We start from the raw sequence: 19,318 nt of genomic DNA on the forward strand, positions 1-19,318 counted from the left end.
GACAATAGCGAATATTTATTTGCTATTGTCCCACAAGTGGGTGGGCATCAGGGTGCAGCCCACCCTTTTTTGAAGCCACTTAGAGCCTCAGGCTCTAATCACGTGTTTCAAAAACAACAAAAAAAGCCCCATTAGAATCCATGCGTCCGGCGCCCTGCATGTAGATTAGAGGACCGGGTGCACTTGCTTCCATTGCAAGTCGATCCAGAGGAAGGCCTGCTGCAGCAATTTGGTTCATATAAAAGCCTGATCCAAATTGCTGCAGTAGGGGAAAAAATGATTTCCTGAACCCCCGAGACCATCGGATATTCCCTGGATCAACTTTACCTATAAATGTCAGTTATATTATGTACACTTTGTTATAGGAATCTACTGAGCTGGCCAGAACCACCTCTGGAGGGAGTCTATTCCACATTTTCCCAGCTCTTACTGTGAAGAAACCTTTCCGTATTTTGTAATTGTTACAAAGAAAAATATATATTTTTTCTCCAATAAAAAATGTATTCTGAATAAAAACCAAAAATAAAAAACTACAGTGCGCAGGCTTCCTGTAATATCTGTAGACAGATTGCTCGGGGCACTCAGGACAGATCGCTCGGGGCACTCAGGGCAGATCGCTCGGGGCACTCAGGGTAGATCGCTCGGGGCACTCACGGCAGATCGCTCGGGCACTCAGGGCAGATCGCTCGGGGCACTCAGGGTAGATCGCTCGGGGCACTCACGGCAGATCGCTCGGGGCACTCAGGGCGGATCACTCGGGCACTCAGGGCAGATCGCTTGGGGCACTCAGGGCAGATCGCTCGGGGCACTCAGGGCAGATCGCTCGGGGCACTCAGGGCAGATTGCTCGGGGCACTCAGGGCAGATCGCTCGGGCACTCAGGGCAGATCGCTCGGGGCACTTAGGGCAGATCGCTCGGGGCACACAGGGCAGATCGCTTGGGGCACTCAGAGCAGATCACTCGGGGCACTCAGGGCAGATCGCTCGGGGCACTCAGGGCAGATCGCTCGGGGCACTCAGGGCAGATCACTCAGGGCAGATCACTCGGGGCACTCAGGGCAGAAATATAACAACAGTCACAACAACATGAAAGGGGTTGTAAACCCTCAAGGCTTTTTACCTTGATGCATTTTTTTCATTAAGGTGAAAAACCTGCTGTTCTGCAGTCCCCCCCCCCTTTTTTTCTTACTTGAGCCCGATCTGATCCAGAGATGTGCACAAGTGCAGCAGCTCCAGCCGCTGTCTCTCTCCTCATCGGACTGATTGATAGCAGCAGGAGTGGAACTTTATAGCATAACATCTTCTTTCCAAGAAAATTGGGTTATGTATATTAGGGATGAGCCGAACACCCCCCGGTTCGGTTCGCACCAGAACTTGCGAACGACCCCCGCGTTCGGTACGAACGTTAGAACCCCATTGAAGTCTATGGGACTCGAACGTTCGAATTGGAAAGTGCTAATTTTAACGGCTAATATGCAAGATAGTGTGCTAAAAAGGGTTTGGCGACCTGCCTCCTGCCTCAGGGGACATGGGTCACTGCAAAAAAAAGTTTTAAAAACTACCGTTTTGGCGGGAGCACTGATTTTAATGACGATTAAAGTGAAAAAAAAAAGTGAAATATTCCTTTAAATATGGTGCCTGGGGGGTGTCTGTAGTATGCCTGTGAAGTGCCACGTGTTTCCCGTGTTTAGAACAGTCCCTGCACAAAATGACATTAAACGGAAATAACACTTAAAACTGCTTGCGGTTTTAATGTTATATCTGGTTCCTGCAATATGGTTGAAAATCATTCAGAAAAATGGCATGGGTAGCCCTCCCTGCCCATTACCAGCCCCTTTGGGTCTTGTACGCATATTAAGGGGAACCCCGTACCCATATTAAAAAAAGGAAATGCGTGTGGCCCCCAGGCCCTATATACTCAGAACAGCAGTATACAGGCGGTGCAAACAAGACAGGGACTGTGTAGGTTTGTTGTGTTAAGTTGAATCTGTTTGTCATTTTCAACCGGTACATTTTTAAAGTGTAGCTCCAGTCAAAAAAAATATCTTTAAGCTTTTTGGAAAACATAGGGAAGGGTTATCACCCCTGTATAATTTGTTTTGTCGTCCATCTTTTTTCATCTCACTTGCTGCTGTCTCCTTGCGTTTGCAAGTAGGAGATGTTTGTAAGTTGGATGTTTGAAAGTAGGGGCCTGCCCTATATTATAGCGGTATGTACTGGGTACAGAGCACGCAGACAGCACGCACTATCTCCTAACACTACTGACTGCAAGCTCTATTATTAACCACTTGTTAGCCCAATGTTTGCATAAAGTGAAAGATGAAGTTATGCTGAGTAAATAGATATCAAACATGTCACTCTTCAAAATTGCACATGCCCGTGGAATGGCGCCAAACGTCGCTACTTAAAAAATCCATATAGGCGACGCTTTAAATTTTTTTTTACTGGTTACATGTTTTGAGTTGCAGAGGAGGTCTAGGACTAGAATTATTGCTCTCGCTCTAACATTCTCGGCGATACCTCACATGTGTGGCACATGCGAGCACATGGGGACATGGGCGCTTTAATTTTTATTTTATTTTTTTATTGTTCATTTACTATTTATTTTAGTTTGACATTTTTTTTCCCAAAAATATATTTTTGATCACTTTTATTCCTATTACAAGAAATGTAAACATCCCTTGTAATAGGAATATAGGGTGACAGGTCCTCTTTACAGTGAAATCTGGGGGGTCAATATGACCCCACATCTCACCTCTAGGCTGGGAAGCCTGAAATAAAAAATAAAAAAAAGATTCTGGCTTTGATCGTACTGGCGAGTTGGTAGAAGCACCGGAGGGCGGTGAGGGGTGGGAGGCGTCTATGGCTGGGTACTTCAGGGTATCACCGAGTATGGCTGGGTATCTCTGAGTATGGCTGGGTATGGCAATTTATGGCAGGGTATTACAGAGTATTGGCGGGGTATTGGCGGGGTACTACAGAGTAATAGCAGGGTACTGCAGAGTATTGGCGGGTACTGCAGAGTATTGGGGGGTACTGCAGAGTAATGGGGGTTACTGCAGAGTAATGGGGGGTACTGCAGAGTAATGGCGGGGTACTGCAGAGTAATGGCAGGGTACTGCAGAGTAATGGCAGGGTACTGCACTGCAGAGTAATGGCAGGGTACTGCACTGCAGAGTAATGGCAGGGTACTGCACTGCAGAGTAATGACGGGGTACTGCACTGCAGAGTAATGGCGGGGTACTGCACTGCAGAGTAATGGCGGGGTACTGCAGAGTAATGGCGGGGTAGTGCAGAGTAATGGCAGGGTACTGCACTGCAGAGTAATGGCGGGGTACTGCACTGCAGAGTAATGGCGGGGTACACTGCAGAGTAATGGCGGGGTACTGCAGAGTAATGGCAGGGTACTGCAGAGTATGCACTGGTATTGCAGAGTATTGGCAGGGAATTGAGGGGTTAAATTCGGTGAGCAGCGATGTGGGCACTGCAGATGCAGCCCACATCGCTGCTGACACCGATCTCTTTCCCCTCCGCTGTACCGATCGGTACAGAAAGGGGAGGGAGGAACAGGCGTCATAACATGACGCCGGTTTGTTTCCAAGTGATCACTCCGTCATTTGACGGAGCAATCACGTGGTAAACGGCCGCTATGAGCGGCCGTTTACCGTAATGCGCCGGGTCCTATGGACCCGGCGGTCACGGATGCTCTCGAGTGCGCACACCTCGGGGCACGCGAGAGCAGAATTCTGGGAGGCCGTTAATTAACGGCCTCTCAGAGTTAAACAACCGCCCTGAAGCCGTTAATCGGCAATGGGCAGTTGTTAAGTGGTTAAAGCTAGATCACTAGCTATATAGGTGAGGTGAATATAGTGGTGTATACTGCAGTCAGGGCACAGACAACAACCACTACACAGCAGCAAGATAGGAAATCAACCAAAAACGATTGGTGTGTACTGTGTTGAAGGTACACAGAACACCCACTGCTTCAGATGCAAAGTAACACACTACAGGAGGCCGCCTTAAAGGCGGCCTTATATAGTGTGGGGCGTGCACTACACAGTCTGAGCTATGATTGGCCACAGGCATCCTGCCTGTGGCCAATCATGGCTCTCCTCGCTGCCGGCGCTGCGATTGGCCAAGCATGCGGGGTCACAGTGCATGCTTGGCCAATCATCGGACAGCAATGCACTGCGCCAACGCAGTGCATTGTGGTCCGCGCGCGCGTCACTCGAATTTTGACGCGAACGGCCAAAACGTTCGGAATTCGCCGAACGCACGAACAGCCAATGTTCGAGTCGAACGTACGTTCGACTCGAACACGAAGCTCATCCCTAATGTATATAGTGTGTTTTTGCATTTACTTTTATTTTTTTTAAAGTATATATTTTTTTTAAATTGCTTTAAAAAAATATATATGATTTTCTAGCAACAATTACTGATTTTTACATGTAAACAAAAGTGTCAGAAAAAGGCCTGAAGCTAAAGTGGATACAGATGTAAAGCTCTGCCTAGATTGATGGCGCTAAATAAAATAATAATAAATAAATGAATGAAAATAAATTAAAAAGTGTCATTTTTAAACCTGTGTGTCAGGACCTCAGAGGAGGCCCCAAAAAATGTTTCATTCTCTACGGATTGTACTAATTTCTATTTAACTGATGTTTTCTATATTTTTTTTTTTTTGGGGGGGGGGGGGGGGAGAGGTCCCACAGGGACAACACTGTGACAATACAGGTTGCAAAGGATACAGAAATAAAAGAATATCATATTAGATAGGCATAAGTGGTGTTACATCTCATTGCATTTTGCTATACATTGTATCGTAGGTTAAATCTTTTTTTTTTATTATTCTTGTATCGGGATCCCAATGTAACCCCCCGGGGTCCACACACTGATCCTCTGACATCTCGGCTATAGAGGTCATTCTGCTTTTGTCTCTTCTGGTTTACCGACTCTCCGGGGGGGGGGGGGGGTGACACATTCTTTATTAGAAGGTTTTTACATGGCTGATCACTCACCAGGATTCCTGGATTGAACATCCTTATCCCTGGTGACTGTGGGATGGATGGCAACTGTATTTACCAACTGTACACATTCCAAATTCTAATGCTTTTGGATGTCTCTGTTCTATAGCTGTATTTCCATCCTTGAAGTCCCAGGATCGTCATTATTTATTTGAGAATCAGAATTAAAGCGGTATTAAAGCCAAAACTAAAAAAATGAAATATATTGAAGTTTGCAGCTGCTTCTGAAGACGTCGCTCACTGATGACGAAACGCGTCAAGATTGTCTTCCCAATGCGTCATTTTACGGCCCAGCAAGTGGAACACATGCCAGATTATAGGCGTGCACGTTCCACAAAGCTGTTTTTTTATTTTTATTTTTTTTGATTATTATTGCATTTGTGCCACTTTTTATAATCTGCGTTTTAAAATAAACATACCTAAGGAATTTGACACATTCTTTATTAGAAGATTTTCACATGGCTGGTCGCTTACCAAGATTCCTGGACTGAACATCCTTATCCCTGGTGACTGTGGGATGGACGGCAACTGTATTTACCAACCGTACACATTCCAAATTCTAATGCTTTTGGATGTCTGTTCTATAGCTGTATTTCCATCCTTGAAGTTCCAGGATCGTCATTATTTATTTGAGAATCAGAATTAAAGCGGTATTAAAGCCAAAACTAAAAAAAATGAAATATATTGAAGTTTGCAGCTGCTCCTGAAGACGTCGCTCACTGATGACGAAACGCGTCAAGCTTGTGTTCCCAATGCGTCACTTTACGGCCCAGCAAGTGGAACGCATGCCAGATTATAGGTGGGGTCCATCTTTTTTGCACATTCCAGAAGGCTGTTTTTTTTTTTTTTTTTTTGTTTGTTATTGCATTTGTGACGCTTTTTATAATCGTCATTTTAAAATAAACATACCTAAGGAATTTGACACATTCTTTATTAGAAGGTTTTCACATGGCTGGCCTCTCACCAGGATTCCTGGACTGAACATCCTTATCCCTGGTGACTGTGGGATGGACTTTTGCAGTTGTATTTGAATTTTGAAGCTTGTAGCTGCTTCTGAAGACGTCGCTCGCTGATGATGAAACGCATCAAGCTTGTGTTCCCAATTTTTTTAATTTTTTTGATTATTATTGCATTAGTGTTTTTATAATCGTCATTTTAAAATAAACATACCTAAGGAATTTTACACTATGAGAGGCTGTCTCTCCATTCGTTTTCTTCCTGCCTAATCACGCTGGAGAGATCATAAAGGGGAGAAGCAAGGATCCCTGAGAGTCACAGGAGACTGTATGGCAAGTAAACGTGTGAAATTTGTTTTGTTCCAAATTCTTTTTTTAACAAATTTTGACAAATTCATTAATTCAGAAATATCTGAATTAACGAAAATCCGTTTAATAAATTTTTCCCAATATTCGAAAAATTTGAAAATTCGAAAAAATCGTCAATCCGAAAATGTGAAAATTCGTAAATTTCTAAATTCGTAACTTCGTAAATTCAAAAATTTGTAAATTCATAAATCTGAAAACCAAAAACTTTGAAAATCTGAATTAATAGCTAACTAATAATAACTTAACAATTACTAACTATTAAATTATAGGTACTGGAATTTCCTTTCAAATTTGGCTGTTAGTGAACGTAACGAATATGAATTTATGTGAAATAACGAATGCCGCATCTAAGCGATTGGAACGTAACAAATTAATAATAATAAATAACAATAATAATAATAAAAACGTTTTATTCTTCTTCTTATTATTATTTATTATTAATTTGTTCCGCTCCATTCGTTTAGACGCGGCATTCGTTATTTGAGAAAATTCGTAACTTTGGATACATTTGTATTTGTTACGTTCACTCACAGCCTATAATTTAATTGTTAGTTATTATTAGTTATTCTTTCGAATTTTTGGATTTTCTTTCTTACTTTTGAATTTTCAAATTTACACATTTACGAATTGCAATCATAACGATTGACCCGAAAAACAAAACAAAACAATGAAACAAAAATGAACGAATTTTTCGACAGTGCACATGTCTAATGGCAAGGGAGTCACTGACATCTGGTGAGTGATTGCACTAAAGACTTTTTTCACTTTTATTACACTATTTCACTTTATTTCTAATTTCTTGGCACCAACGTGCAATATTTACTACAGTTTATCAATTGTAGCACGTATGAGCATATTTATATCCCATTTATATGCAGTGGTGGCTGATGCTAAATAGTATTTTGGGGGGGGGGGCAGCGAACTAACGCTATGTAACCCCCCCTGAGGGAGAGATGGAAGGGTAGCCGCAAGCACCCCCCACCCCCAGATCTACGAGAACACAGCGGAAATCCAACACCGCCACCCCCCCCCCACGGAAGACTGACCTTAACTTAGGAAGCAGGGGGAAGGAAGAGCCGGGCCGTTGCTTCTCCTCCCGGTGGAGCAGGAAGTGTGTCCTGAGACCCAATTGGCCTAGGAGTCCTAAGACCTCCTTGACCAATCAGGTCTCAAGACCTGCTTCCTGATTGGCTGAGAAGAGAATCAGGAAAACAATAGCCAATATTAAATCGCTGTAATAAATCGCTATTGTCACACAACTGGGTGGGCTCCGGGCGCATTGCTCTGCGCCCCGAGCCCACCCTTTTTTTAAGCCAGTTAGAGCCTCGGGCTCTCATCATGTGCTTCAAAAAAAAAAAAAAAACCCCCGTAGAAAACCATGTGTCCGGTGCCCTGCATGGAGATTCGGGGCTGGGCGAATGGACTAGGGGGGTGGCGCCCCTGCGCCCCGTATGGACAGGCCGCCACTACTTATATGGTATAGCAAGCAGCGCTGCCTGAGATTTTTGCAGTTTACCAATCATAACATGTGGCGGCTGCGTTACTTTTCTTATTTTTTTGGGCTTTTTTCACTCTTTTGTGATCTGGCCAGTAATACACCTCCTGTATTAGAACACCCCCCCCCCCCCCCCCACTCTGGAGGAAGGAGCACAGGGAGCACCTTTGGATGGCAGCATTGTTAGTCTGGCAGGAGATGAGTGTTAGATGGACTATCAGATTCAGATACACTAACAAATTGAAGCGGAACTCCAGCTCAATCTTTATAATCAGTTGCAGCAAACAGTTTCCCCCCCCCTTTTTATAATAAAAAACTGATCATTGTAAGCACCCCTGTCAGTGTTAAGTGGTTTGTCTCATCCCTGTAAACTGATACATACTGCTTATGCTTTTGAAAAGCAACAGACTTGCTCTGGCCGGATCACCAGCTGAAAATAGAAGAAATTCTAAAAAAGAAATGAATGCATCACAATGTAAACAAGGCAGATCCCCGTTCTGACAGGGAAGTACAGAGAAGTTGGTCTGCTCCTAGTAATCAGAACAGGGATCTCTGAGTAATTCCTGTCAGTCCATCCCCCCACACAGTTAGAAAGCACCTCCCTGGGATACACTTAACCCCTTGATCGCCCCCTAGTGTTAACCCCTTCCTTGTCAGTGTCATTTACACAGTAATCAGTGCATTTTTATTTTTTTAGCACTGATCACTGTATTGGTGTCACTGGTCCCCAAAAGGTGTCACTTAGGGTCAGATTTGTCTGCCGCAATGTCGCAGTCCCACTAAAAATTGCCGATCGTTGCCATTACCAGTAAAAACAATAAAAAAAATCAAAAGTCCTTAAATATATCCCCGATTTTGTAGACGCTATAACTTTTGCGCAAACCAATTAATATACGCTTATTGGGATTTATTTTTTGTACCAAAAATATGTATCAGAAAACATTAAATTAAAATAATGAAGAAATTTATTTTTATTTTTTTTTGGATATGTATTATAGCAAAAAGTAAAAAAAAAAAATTGTTATATTATTTTCAAAATTGACTTTTTTTTTGTTTAAAGCGCAAAAAACAAAAAACAAAAAAAAAAACAGAGGTGATCAAATACCCCCAAAAGAATGCTCTATTTGTGGGGAAATCAGTTTTGTTTGGGTACAGCGTCGCACGACCGCACAATTGTGAGTTGAAGTAACGCTGTATCACAAAAAAATGGCCTGGTCATTAAGTGGTTAATGAAAGCAAGACGTTCTCTGATTGGATGAGGTGGTGATGTAATATTCCCTTTCTTCAGGGGCGTACAGATAAGGGTCGCCATTACGACCCGACCACATGCTCCAGGGCGCCAGTCCGCCCCCCCCCCCCCGTGTAGACCTGGATAGGGGGGCGGTGGCATGTAGAGTAATCGATCCCTCCATGTAGCTGCAGAATGCCCGCTTCTCCTCCTAATCGGTTCCTCCAAATGCCGCTCCTGCCACCTCCCTATCCCTCTCCTGCTGCCCCGGGCCCCTGCATGCTCCCCTGCACCCCCCCCCCCCCCTGCTGCTGGGTTTCCTCCTCCCGCCGGCTGCTGCAGGAGATAATATCAGGATGGAGGGCAGAGAAGGGGCTGATAAAAGCGTCATTTGCCAACCCCTTCCTTGTCTTAATAAATCGAGTCAGTGATCAGTACCCATCTCTGACTTAATTTTTTATTCATTCATAGCTGAAGCATAGTAAACTGTGTTTACTACTATGCCTCAGTTTATGAATGAATGACTCTGTCCAGAGCTAATCCTGTCCATTCTTTCTGTGCAACCGAGGCTGCAGAGAAAGGGGACTGATGAATCTGCCGTCAGTCCCTTTCTCTCTCTCAAAAGTGAGATATGAGAGGGTCTGTTTAGACCCCTGATATTTTACCAAAGCCCCCAAATGGGGGTCCTAAAAAATATGTAAAAAAAATAAATAATAAAAAAATTAAATTGTAAAAAAATAAAATTGTTAAAAAATAAATAAAACAACAAAAAAAAAATGACTGACACAGTGGCCGAACTACCAAGGTCGCAACTGCTCTGGAGTTCCGTCACGGTTGGGGGAACCCAAGACCAGGGCCGTCTTTAAGGCAGGGCAAAAGGGGCAGCCGCCCTGGGCCCTGTCATTGTTGTGGGGCCCAAAGCAGCTGCCTCATACTTGCCAACTATCACAGTTTAAATTCCCTTGTCCTTTGAAGTTTTAGTCCTGTGCTGTGTCCTGATATCTCAGTGCGAAGTGTTGCTACTAATACTGCCCAGCTCTGCCCTATTGTTGTGTACAGATGACTCACCTGCAGACCCTGTGTTTACATGTAAATAACCAGCATTCATAGTGTAACTGCTTTACCATGACACAAGACTAAAGATTGAAAGTGATATAGAAAGTATAGTAGCCACGGGATTACAATGATAGCCAGACACAGAGCATTTTCAGAAGGAGAAGTTGTAGGGTGGCAATGTTAATATTATTGCTGTAGTTCTGTTTTAGATATGGGAAATTAAAGAAAAAAATTAATCTTTATGGTAAGCTAAAACCTACTAAAAAGAATTCTAAACCATTGTGTGCATGGCCAAAAAAATTATTTTTTTTGTTTTGTTTTTTGGATCATTCGTTATGATCGAGATTCGTTATTTCGAATAAATTTGTAAATTTGGAAAAAAATTTAATTCCGTGCGTTCCATTTGTATAATTACTTCGGTAATTTGTGAATTCTAAAAAATTTGAATTTGGTACATTCCATTCGTATAGATGTAGTATTCGTTATTTTGAAAATTTGTAAATTCTGCGAAATTTGTAAGAGTTACGTTCACTATTGCCACGTACACACGATCGGAATTCCCGTCGGAAAAAGCTCTGATGGTTTTCCCGACTGAATTCCGACGGAATTCCGCACAAGCTGTCTTGCCTACACGCAAACAAAAATATCTTGTTTGCCTACACGCGGTCACACCAAATTCCGATCGTTTAGAACGCGGTGACGTACAACGCGTAAGACGGGACTAGAAAAAGGAAGTTCAATAGCCAGTAGCCAATAGTTTCCGTCTCGTAGTTGAATCTGAGCATGCGTGAGTTTTGGCGTGTCGGAATTGCATACACACTTCCATTTCCATTAGAAAGTTTTTCCGTTGGGAAAATTGAGAATATGCTATCAATTTTTGGCTGGCGGAAAATTGGAGCAGCTAAATTCCGATGGAGCATACACACGGTCGCATTTTCCGATGAAAAGATCTCATCGGTCTTTTTCTGGCCGGAATTCCGATCGTGTGTACGCAGCATAACAGGCAGACAAATTTGAAAGGAAATTCCAATACCTATAACTTATTCTTATTTTTTTAATACCTTTAATTTAATAATTTATAAATTTTATTAAAGTTTTTATTATTATTTATTAATAATAATAATAATAATAAACTATAATAATAGTTAATAAACGTAATCATTTAATTATAATAGAAATGATCCCAAAAAAAATTTGTTCTTTTGGATTTTCAAATTTTCTGATTTTTGTTCTTATTTTCAGATTTTCGTTCTTTCAAATTTTCATTGTTTCAAATTTTCAGATTTTAGAATTTCGGATTTTAGAATATTGGATTTTCAGATATTAGAATATCGGATTTTTGGATATTAGAATTTTTGGATTTTCGTTCTTTCTACTTTTTTGGATTTTCGGATATTAGAATATCGGATTTTATAATTTTGGATTTTCGTGTTACTTTCTACCTTTTTGTAGAAATTGTCCAGCCCGCTTCTAGCAAGGGGGACCTAATAAAGTGGCCGGTGAGTGTATATGTAAAGCACTGTGTAAATTGACAGGGCTATATAAGTACCTGTAATAAATAAAATAAATAAGCTGATGAAATATCAGGGTCCACTTAGAGTTGCCACCAGTTCATGTGTCCGGGTTTCAGTCCACCTGAAACCCGAACACATGATTCAGAAAGGAATGTGGCTCAGAACAAATAGGAGGGGGAGGGGCATAGGTGTGCACCCCAAAGCTCAAACACACATGCGCAGTAGATAAATGAATAAATAAAGTCGCGCTATGGAAAAATCAGATCTCCAATGTGATAGAAATATGTGAAATAAAATTAGAAAAATGGAGAGAGAAAAGGAAATATACTGGGTTAGAGCTGCCTGTGCCTGAAGCCCTCACTTCCTTATTGGGGAGGAGAGGGAAATGAAAAGTGTGAAATAAAAAGGTTATGGCGCTAAACCCTATCAGTGATGAGATGAGTTAACTTATCATCAAAACCTGGTGTTTATTTTTTATATAAAAAGAAAAAGAAAAAACTGTTGGTGATACCGTGCAGAGATATCCTAAAGCAATTTTATCCAAAGAAAATTGTATGTGATTGATGTGGAGTCAACATTCATGTTCCATTGTAATTGAAACCAAATTGGGTGTTAAATTATCCTATACGTATCAACCATTTAAATGTGCAAAATGGTGGAAATAATGTTAGTATTCAACAATGTGCTAGTTTAAAACAGATTGTGCAAACATGTGCAAAAAAATGTGCAAAAAACACGTGCAAAAAACAACTAAAGGTCAGAGCAACCAAGGATCAGAAATAATTCAACCAAAAAATCGCATGAAGACGCAAAATGTGCAAATAGACAATAACTAAGGATCAAAACAACCAGGGGTCTGAAATATTTTCAACCAATAATCGCATGAAGACGCATCTGTGTTCAATGTAAGTCCAAAATTAATATTTGGCTTAGTAATACTGCCTCTTCAGATTATTGTTGTAATTGGTACAAAAAGTCAATAGGGAATATTTGATTCACTCGTGCAAATAGTGCGGGTTTTCAATTAGAGAACTTCATCCCCGGTGCGCCACTCAGTGCTATAGTATGTGAATGCTCTCACCAGAGTTAATGCCCCTGTGGGGCTGGATGGACCTTCACAATGTAAGCCACTGTGTCGCTCTCTGGCTGCTGCTGGTGCACTGGGTGAAGCTTCGTTATTCCGTCCGTATGGTATCCAACGTTAATTATATAAGGAAAGACATGTCCATAGTGTAATACGTTCTTAACCAAATCGTTCGTTTATTAATATTAAGATCTACTCACATTTTACATTAAAAGCATATGCGTATAGAAAAAACTCAGCCGTTCGTCTCAAACGGGTGCACACAACGTGGCCACGCCCTACGCGTTTCGTCACTACGACGTCCTCTGGAGCCATGATTCACTCATCTTCATTTACTTAGATACACTTTTCCTGACAGGAGCCCCCTGCAGGGTGGAGCACACGTCCCCCCCGCTGCCTCACCTCCACAAATGAGATCTGGCTGCCAGAGATACAGAACCCGGGTGTCAGGATGAACGATGACTTTTATCTGGAGGCAATTTGGGCAAAAAGAAAACATCCTGGATTTGTTAAAGCAATGAAAAAAAGAATGGAAAGCAGCTGGAGCCGTCCTGTCCAATCACATTACAGTAAGAGGGAAGCCGACAAGTCAGAACGAATGTCTGTTTAAAACCAGATGAGAAAAATGTGCCGCAACTGGAAAAAAACAGAAGTCTGGGGCCTCGTGTGATGTCATCTCTGTGTGATGTCATCTCTGTGCGATGTCATCCCTGTGTGATGTAATCTCTGTGTGATGTAATCTCTGTGTGATGTCATCTATGTGTGAAGTCATCCCTGTGTGGTGTCATCTCTGTGTGATGTCATCCCTGTGTGATGTCATCTCTGTGTGGTGTCATCTCTGTGTGGTGTCATCCCTGTGTGATGTCATCTCTGTGTGATGTCATCCCTGTGTGATGTCATCTCTGTGTGATGTCATCTCTGTGTGAAGTCATCCCTGTGTGGTGTCATCTCTGTGTGATGTCATCCCTGTGTGATGTCATCTCTGTGTGGTGTCATCCCTGTGTGATGTCATCTCTGTGTGATGTCATCCCTGTTTGATGTCATCCCTGTGTGATGTCATCTCTGTGTGATGTCATCCCTGTGTGATGTCATCTCTGTGTGATGTCATCCCTGTGTGATGGTCATCCCTGTGTGGTGTCATCTCTGTGTGATGTCATCCCTGTGTGATGTCATCTCTGTGTGATGTCATCCCTGTGTGGTGTCATCCCTGTGTGATGTCACCCCTGTGTGGTGTCATCTGTGTGTGATGTCACCCCTGTGTGGTGTCATCCCTGTGTGGTGTCATCTCGGTGTGGTGTCATCCCCGTGTGATGTCATCCCCGTGTGATGTCATCTGTGGGTGATGTAGTCCTTGTGTGGTGTCATCTCAGTGTGATGTCATCCCTGTGTGATGTCATCCATGTGTGATGTCATCCCTGTGTGGTGTCATCTCTGTGTGATGTCATCCCTGTGTAGGATATGTCCGCTTGGTGACTTCAGACTGTATGCTTACTGTGGACGAGTGCGGGTGTATCAAGATGGCCGTGACGGATCGCCACTAAGGTTGCATTTTCTGATGGGTAGTGGCTTTCTGATAGAACACCGGCTTTGTTTCCAGCTGGTCGCTCGGGCCTCCCGGTGGGAGCCTGGGAGAGCGGCGGAGGGCGGCGGGAGTCGGGGACGTCCCCTCCCACTGCTTGTAATAACATCTGAGCGGCTGTTATCACAAGAAAGCTGACCATCGGCTTTAAAAAAACACGGCATATCCTCCCGACACAACCCCTTCAAGCCGAAGGCGGCATATTTGCGCTAGGTCGGCAAGAAGGGGTTAAATCTTGACGTGTGTGTGTGTGTGTGTGTGTGGTGTCCATTTACTCAGCACATCATCGTCTTTTATAACCTACCGGAAAAGTTGGGCGTTAGACTGTGTTAGCGTTCAAAAATTCATTGTAGTGCGCTGCTTTCCTGAAAATCTGCAGGTAACCTATAAAAATGTTTAAAGTGTCGCCTATACCGTATTTTGTCACCATTCCACGAATGTGCGCAATTTTAAAGCCTCAGGTTAGGTATCTGTTTACTCGGCGTGACATCATCTTTCACATTTTACGAAAATATTGGGGTAAATATTTTTATTTTATTTTTTTTATTCGTGAAAGGGTTTTTTTCCCCCAAAAAATTGCTTTTGCAAAACCACTATGCAAATACCATGTGACATAAAAAAAATTGCAAAGATCACCATTTTATTCCCTAGGGTCTCTGCTCAAGAAAAAAAAGTTTGGAGGTTCTGTATTATCTTCTATAAAAACAAAAAAAAAACATAAAACAATGAATGTTTTTGCTTATAAACAAAAAGTGCCAGAAAAAGCGTCGGCAAGAGGTTGAAGAACATGAGACAGCTAAGAAAAAGAAAACTTTTCTTGAGTTGCATAAGCGCCCGGCTAGCTCAGTCGGTAGAGCATGAGACTCTTAATCTCAGGGTCGTGGGTTCGAGCCCCACGTTGGGCGAAGATTTTTTATTTTTCTATGTGAAGATATTAACGGATAAATTACATACCGATATTTCATGATCTATCCGATCGTTCTTTACTATTTATAATAGATCGGTATTATTGATCAATCTGTTTTAATGATCAATATTTATTATATATAGGTCTTAATTATTGATCCATCTGTGTTATTTATACATTTGTTTTATTGATGAGTCTGTATTATTCATACATTTGTTATATTGATCAATCTGTATTATTTATAGATCCGTATTATTGATCCATCTGTATTATTTATAGATCCGTATTATTGATCAATCTGTATTATTTATAAATCTGTATTATTGATCCATCTGTATTATTTGTAGATCCGTATTATTCATCAATCTGTATTATTTGTAGATCCCTATTATTGATCCATCTATATTATTTATAGGTCTTCATTATTGATCCGCCGTTATTATTTATAGATCTGTATTATTGATCAATCTGTATTATTTGTAGATCCGTATTATTGATCCATCTATATTATTTATAGGTCTTCATTATTGATCCACCGATATTATTTATAGATCTGTGTTATTGATCCATCTGTATTATTTATAGATCAGTATTATTGATCCACTGGTATTATTTATGGATCTGTGTTATTGATCAATCTGTAATATTTATAGATCCGTATTATTGATCCATCTGTATTAACCACTTCGCGCCAGTAGGACATCCAGGGACGGCCTTGGCTTTCGGTGGTTTTATCGGAATGAAGCCTGAGGCTACAGACATCATTCAGATATCGGCATTTATAGCCGGCGATTCCCTGCACCATAAGAATGATCATAGCGGCTGTTCCGCCGCTTGATCGTTCTTACGGGTGGCGGGAGGGGATGCCCCCTCTCCTGCCACCATCCGGTGCCTCTACCGACTCGCAGCTTCCATTGGTGAGTCGGTCACAGGATCCGCCGGATGATACCATAGAGATTTCCGGCGGACCAGATGGTCCCAGGAGTCTCTATCATCGTTCGGAGGCCGGGCGCGATGTTATGACGTCACGGCAGGCCTCTGCATTCAAAATAACGGCGCCTATTTGGCTGGGAAGCCGGGATCGTTTTTTTTTTTTTTTAGGCTTCCCAGCCTAGAGGTGAGATGTGGGGTCTTATTGATCCCCCATATTTCACTGTAAATAAGTCCGATCGTGCCATATTCCTATTACAAGGGATGTTTACATTCCTTGTAATAGGAATAAAAGTCATCAAATATTTTTTTTTTTTTAAGTGTCAAACTAAAAAAATAAAAGTAAAATTAACAATAAAAAAAAAAAATTAAAGTGCCCCTGTCCCCGTGAGCTCGTACGCAGAAGCGAACGCATACGTAAGTCCCGCCCACATATGAAAATGGTGTGCAAACCACACATGTGAGGTATCGCCACGAACGTTAGAGTGAGAGCAATAATTCTAGCCCTAGACCTCATCTGAAATGCAAAACATGTAACCAGTAAAAAAATTTAAATCGTCGCCTATGGGGATTTTTAAATACCAAAGTTTGGCGCCATTCCACAAGCGCGTGCAATTTTGAAGCGTGACATATTGGGTATCTATTTGCTCGGCGTATCTTCATCTATCACATTATGTAAAAACATTGGGCTAACTTTACTGTTTTTTTTTTTTTTTTTTTTTAAGCATGAAATTGTTTTTTTTCCAAAAAAAACGTGTTTGAAAAATACCGTGCGAGATAAAAAGTTGCAACAACCGCCATTGTATTCTCTAGGGTCTTTGCTAAAAAAACGTATATCATGTATGGGGGTTCTATGTAATTTTCTAGCAAAAAAATTATAAATTTTACATATAGGAGAGAAATGTCAGAATTGGCCTGGATGCAAAGTGGTTATTTATAGGTCTTTATTTATTATATATATAGATCTGTATTATTGATTCATCTGTGTTATTTATAAATTTGTTTTATTGATTAATCTGTATTAATTATTCATCTGTATTATTGATTAATCTGTATTATTTATAGAGCTGTGTTATTGATCCATCTGTATTATTTATAGATCTGTATTCTGTATTCTTGATCCAACTGTATTATTTATAGGTCTTTATTATTGATCCACCGGTATTATTTATAGATCTGTGTTATTGATCAATCTGTAATATTTATAGACCTGTATTATTGACCCACTGGAATTATTTATAAATCTGTGTTATTGATCAATCTGTAATATTTATAGATCCATATTATTGATCCATCTGTATTATTTACAGATCTGTATTATTGATCAATCTGTTTTATTTATAGATCTGGGTTATTGATCTGTATTAATGATCCATCTGTATTATTTATAGATCTGTGTTATTGATCTGTATTATTGATCCATCTGTATTATTTAAGGATCTCTGTTATAAATCTGTATTATTGATCCATCTGTATTATTTATAGATCTGTTTCAAAGATCAATCTGTACTATTTATAGATCTGTATTATTGATCCATCTGTATTATTTATGGATCTGTGTTATAAATCTGTATTATTGATCCATCTGTATTATTTATAGATCTGTTTCATTGATCAATCTGTATTATTTATACATCTGCATTATTGATCAATCTGTTTTATTTATAGATCTGGGTTATTGATCTGTATTATTGATCCATCTGTATTATTTATAGATCTGTGTTATTGGTCCATCTGTATTGTTTATAGATCTGTGCTATTGATCCATCTGTATTATTTATAGATCTGTATTATTGATCCATCTGTATTATTTATAGGTCTTTATTATTGATCCACCGGTATTATTTATAGATCTGTGTTATTGATTAATCTGTAATATTTATAGACCTGTATTATTGATCCACTGGAATTATTTATAAATCTGTGTTATTGATCAATCTGTAATATTTATAGATCCGTATTATTGATCCATCTGTATTATTGATCCATCTGTATTATTTATAGATCTGAGTTATTGATCTGTATTATTGATCCATCTGTATTATTTATGGATCTGTGTTATAAATCTGTATTATTGATCCATCTGTAATATTTATAGATCTGTTTCATTGATCAATCTGTATTATTTATAGATCTGTATTATTGATCCATCTGTATTATAAATCTGTATTATTGATCCATCTGTATTATTTATAGATCTGTTTCATTGATCAATCTGTACTATTTATAGATCTGTATTATTGATCCATCTGTATTATTTATGGATCTGTGATATAAATCTGTATTATTGATCCATCTGTATTATTTATAGATCTGTTTCATCGATCAATCTGTATTATTTATAGATCGGCATTATTGATCAATCTGTTTTATTTATAGATCTGGGTTATTGATCTGTATTATTGATCCATCTGTATTATTTATAGATCTGTGTTATTGGTCCATCTGTATTGTTTATAGATCTGTGCTATTGATCCATCTGTATTATTTATAGATCTGTATTATTGATCCATCTGTATTATTTAAGGATCTCTGTTATAAATCTGTATTATTGATCCATCTGTATTATTTATAGATCTGTTTCAAAGATCAATCTGTACTATTTATAGATCTGTATTATTGATCCATCTGTATTATTTATGGATCTGTGTTATAAATCTGTATTATTGATCCATCTGTATTATTTATAGATCTGTTTCATTGATCAATCTGTATTATTTATACATCTGCATTATTGATCAATCTGTTTTATTTATAGATCTGGGTTATTGATCTGTATTATTGATCCATCTGTATTATTTATAGATCTGTGTTATTGGTCCATCTGTATTGTTTATAGATCTGTGCTATTGATCCATCTGTATTATTTATAGATCTGTATTATTGATCCATCTGTATTATTTATAGGTCTTTATTATTGATCCACCGGTATTATTTATAGATCTGTGTTATTGATTAATCTGTAATATTTATAGACCTGTATTATTGATCCACTGGAATTATTTATAAATCTGTGTTATTGATCAATCTGTAATATTTATAGATCCGTATTATTGATCCATCTGTATTATTTATAGATCTGAGTTATTGATCTGTATTATTGATCCATCTGTATTATTTATGGATCTGTGTTATAAATCTGTATTATTGATCCATCTGTATTATTTATAGATCTGT

General features: G+C 40.0%; 1 non-coding gene across 1 annotated transcript; it reads left to right on the plus strand.

Moving 5' to 3' along the window:
• Window positions 1-15,136: 15,136 nt before the first annotated feature.
• On the plus strand, window positions 15,137-15,209 carry TRNAK-CUU (transfer RNA lysine (anticodon CUU)). The gene has a single exon. It is a non-coding gene; the product is annotated as a tRNA-Lys (tRNA).
• The last annotated feature ends 4,109 nt before the right edge of the window (window positions 15,210-19,318 follow it).

The sequence above is a fragment of the Lithobates pipiens genome, unplaced genomic scaffold, assembly GCF_037356315.1.
Source record: "Lithobates pipiens isolate NorthernLeopardFrog02 unplaced genomic scaffold, aLitPip1_a1.2 Scaffold_8, whole genome shotgun sequence".
Taxonomy (NCBI): domain Eukaryota; kingdom Metazoa; phylum Chordata; class Amphibia; order Anura; family Ranidae; genus Lithobates; species Lithobates pipiens.